Below are 4,781 nucleotides of genomic sequence, written 5' to 3'. Positions count from 1 at the left end.
GAAAATAATCTATTGAAATAATTTAGGATAGAATAACTTTGTTCCTGATATGTTATCTAAGGAGAGACTTACGAGAGAAGATTAAAGTGGATTATACTTCCTCTAAGCATCTTGTTAGCAAAATATATCTTTGAGGTTAGAAGTGATTGAACCAAAAAGTGGGGGAGTAATTATCTTGTGGCCCTTTAGACACAAGAAGACTTTCAAGGTAAAAGAAAAAAAGTATAGCTAAATATTTGTGATCACAGCTTCTTGGACTGATTTTATGGAGACAAAGTTTACATTAGAGTTTGTCCTCATTAAGATAGATGTTGGGTTTTCTTAGCAACCAAATGCAAGGGTGAAGTTTAATGGACTCTCTTAGATAACTAAACAGCATGGTAGAAAAAAATGGCAAATAATATTTAGTAAATTAGTTTGGCTAATTACTTTGCCAGAACAAAGAATGAAAGACATAATTCAAAAACACTTGACTTAAAAGTATGAAGAAAGAGTACTGAAGAGAGATGAGAGAAAACATAGAGGACTCTTCTATCTCAAGTGGAGTAATGGGTTCTTGATCTTGTTTCTTCTATTCTATCTTCACAAGCTATCAAGTGTGGCTGAGGACTGGAGTATCCATTGCAGACAAAGAGAACTCACAGAAGAAAATATCTGCAGCAGATGTTGGTGTTTCTTAACCTTAGACAATCTATTTAAATCTGTTCAAAATTCTCTGCTACCCCAAACTGCCCACTTTGAACAACTTTGTTTGCTTTTCCCAAGACTACCCTTCATTAACTAATTAAAATCTTCTCCAAGATTTATTTCAGATAAATCTTCCTTTATCACTTCCTTTATCACATATGTATCCTTTATCACATATGTACATTGAGTATTCTAACTGTACTTGTCCGTTGTTCCATTTTTCATTCATTCTATGGATTTCCTCTCTGGTTTCAACTTCCTGATAGTCATTCTGTTAAACTCTCTGTTAATACTTTGAAAGGTTTATATACATTCCATGGAGTTTCAATCCTGCTTATACTTGAACTGATGTCAGTTTATATTTCCATAATTCATTCATCTGAAATAACAATTTGCAGGACTGGAGACGTGAAGCCCCTAGACATTATTTTATTCTCATCCATTTGGAAGATTAATCTTTAGTCAACAAGAAAGATTAAAAATGGCTTAGAATATATTCCTAACTAACAAATTTTATAAATGGCGTTGTAATAGGGCTTGTGATTATTTTACTTTACATGGGATAATATTTTTTACTACCTATAAGTTTTGGGAAAAGAAGAAAACTACGATTTACTACTATAGAGGAATATGATAGAAACAAGACAGATTTTATGTTTGTCACATCTCTGATGAGTACCCTTATTCATGACTTTAAGTCATATTTCTTAGTATGTTAAACAGCTAGGGAAAACATAAAACAACATATGATAAGGCAACTATTTGTGACTTTTTAAAATGTACTTTATTAAGTGATGAAATTTACTTTATTAGCTAGTGTTTGGGTTTGAATTATGGGAGGTTGATCTATTTAACACATTCCTGGAAGGCACCTACTGAACAACACAAATGGTGGGTGGTACTATTTCTACAATTTTATGAATGGTTGAACCTGTTTCGCATTAGTGATGGGTAAATATATCAACTCTTTTGTAACTTGCACCCTAATCTTGAAAAGTTTGTAATGTCACTAATTATCATTGACTTGTCAACTGTTATTTTGGTGAATGTGATTTTAAAAGATTATTTGAAAAGGAATCTGTTTTCAGGAGATTAAATATAGGTTATCATTTGTTAGTGAATGATAACATTTTTATACTACAGAACCAAGTTTTACTGAATTACCAGTATTTTGAAGCATTAACGATTTTCTCAATTAATGTTTTTGTGAATTATATTTGACCTGTAAGTCAAGTTTTCCTAGCCTTGGTAGACCAATTATGGATCTATCGTTCTAGGAACTATTTTTTTGGCCTACTTATGCTGGACTGAAATCTTTCAGTAATTATTAGGAGAGGGGTATTAAAAATAATTTGTGACATTTGTGATCTTGTTCACTCATATGTGCTGGTCATTTGTAAATTGAAAATTTGTATTACTGTACTTTTTTTCAAATTTTGTGATCTCATCTTTCATTTTAATTTGCCTTGCATTTCACATTTGCTTACTGCTAAGGATTGAGATGGATTTTCAATTACTTTCTGTTGGCATGTTGCATGGGCCTACTTGAGAAGTCTTGCCCTTGTTACTTGGTGATGGGGATAACTGAAACCTGGGATCCTAGGACCCATGTGTCCTGCAGAAGAATAATAAGTTTTAGACATCATATCAGCAAAATTTGGGTATAATCAGTAGGAATGCTTCAGAAATGTGTAGAAAAATATTTTGGAACCTGTGAGTTAAAATAATAAACAGAGCAGGAGTGTAAATTCTGTTATAGATTAGAGGAAAACAATTTTTTTTAACTATGTGAATTCTGAAGACCAAGAACACTTACAATGTTTATACCGAAGACATTGCATTGATACTTTTCATATACTAATATATATTCTTTTTTTTTTTGGTCGGCCGTGGGGCTTGAACTCTGGGCCTGGGCGCTGTCCCTCAGCTATTCAGCTCAAGGCTAGCGCTCTACCACTTGAGCTACAGCGCTACTTCTGGTTTTCTAGTGGTTTATTGGACATAGGAGTCTCACGGTCTCTCCTGCCCAGGCTGGCTTTGAACCGTGATCCTCAGATCTCAGCCTCCTGAGTAGCTAGGATTATAGGCGTGAGCCACCAGCGCCCGGCCATATATTAATATATATTCTAAACACAATTATTTATATTCCAATCTATTTATTGTAATATATATCTATTTATTTGTCAAATTATCAATTAATTCTAGTAAGCTTCACTGTGTGAAATAAAATATCAGCACGTATAAATATAAAATATATAACTATATATAATATAAGAAAAAGGCACATGTTTTGCAATGTTCTGTTGTGGTTAGGGTATCAAAGGCAACTGTGTTTTAAAGTATTATTCCATTATTTCTACCTCAGTGTTTGGTAGAGTTGGACCTAAAGCTTTACCATTTGTAGATTTACAGCCTAGAGGCAAGAGGAAACACTGTGATTAAACCATTACCAATTTAAGGCCTAATATCAAGGAGAAACATATAGACTTCTCTTGTACCTATGAAAATATTTGGTGAAAGAAAGGCAGTAGTGTAAATTCCTGCCTGGTTGGATGGTATCCTGGCCAGGACATTAGGTAATCATGCATATGAATTTATTTTCACTTTCTTGTCTTTAGCTACTTTTAAAATGTTAGGTATAACAAACAATTATATTTTGATAAAATACCTTCTAGTCTAAACGATTCTGTCTTAACTGTTCATTTCTCTATAATCCCTCTTAACTAAGATTAGTTTTGTTCCAAAAAGGAAATCTATGCTGTCAGGGTAAGATATTCTGGTTGGTCTGTTGCTACATGGAAGAAGAGTGAAGGGTCAGGTAGACATTTGTGCCAGTAAGACCTCATTTATGAAATTTTAAGCTGCAGAAGTTTAGAAGTAGCTCTTAAGCAAGGCTTATTTTGAATCCATTAGCTCCACAAAGCTAACTCAGTTGATAAATAAGTACTTGAAAAGCCATCACCTTTGGATCTAGCTATAAAGGCTTCAAACTATGATCAAATTTAATTGAAAAAGACTTAAAATAGTCATTGACAAAAAAAAATTGCAAATGTGAGCAATTGACCAAACAATGTAAGTTTTCCAATATACACAGAATTTTAGAGAATTAAGATCAATAGCATTTTGGGAACAATAAGTTTTCCTGGTTACAAACAGTCAACCAAGGATATATGCCTTTATAAAGACTGCATCATTAACTATGTAAATTTACAGGATATGACATGCTTCAGCAGCACGTTTACCCAAATTACAACAATATAGAAATTAACATGGCACTTGTACAAGGATGATATGAAAATTTGTGAAGTATGCCATATTTTTCATTCTTCAGATGCAAGAAATGAAAAACAGTTATTAAAAATGATTACAAAAATAAAAATGTAACAATACATGTAATTAATTGAACTAAAAGTTAGTTTGACATCAGTGTATTAAATCCTCACCTTAGAAAGGCCTTTACATAGCATAATCTTTACAAAACGTTTGAAATTAGATAACATCGTCATTTTATTCCAAAGAAATAACATACTATAAGGACCTAGGAAAAAAAGGAATGTTAAACTGTTTCTATATGGAATGCTATCTGAAATAACACATTTAAAAATGAACCTATATATTATAAAACAATGTAGAATTCAAACTATTATATCTAGGAGAGAATGAAATAGATTATGTATATTATACAAACAAAAAACAGATTAGATTAAAATATACTTTTTTCAGACAAAAACCAGAAATATCTTCAGTTTCTGTATTACTCATTTCAACAGATAAGTTAAAATGATTTCTGATTTAAAAACCACAAACTCTGCAGAAATCATTATAGATGTATACAAACAAATCTTGAATACATTTTGACATCAAAGTCAGGCAATTCACTTGAAGAATACCATGGAGTCCATGAATTTTTAAAGTAAGATATTGCTGCTGTTTGTATGGTGAAAATATTTTGTACGGACACAAGGATGGATTGGCATTTTTGAAATTTAAGAAACGTAACCAAACCATTATGACTTAGGAGAACAATTTTTACAGCTTTCCACAACTCCAAAAACGTAGTGATACATATTTATCCTTTTGGCAATATCAAATGC

The 4,781-nt window shown here is 32.1% G+C and overlaps 1 pseudogene; it reads left to right on the top strand.

The window, feature by feature from the left end:
• Positions 1-3,908: 3,908 nt before the first annotated feature.
• LOC122115141 lies at positions 3,909-4,008 on the top strand (annotated as a pseudogene).
• Positions 4,009-4,781: the final 773 nt, after the last annotated feature.

This window comes from Dipodomys spectabilis, unplaced genomic scaffold (assembly GCF_019054845.1).
Source record: "Dipodomys spectabilis isolate Male_0828 unplaced genomic scaffold, ASM1905484v1 ptg000117l, whole genome shotgun sequence".
NCBI classification, from domain to species: Eukaryota; Metazoa; Chordata; class Mammalia; order Rodentia; family Heteromyidae; genus Dipodomys; species Dipodomys spectabilis.
The sequence above is the reverse complement of the archived record's forward strand: the minus strand, read 5'-3'. Positions and strand labels throughout refer to the sequence as shown.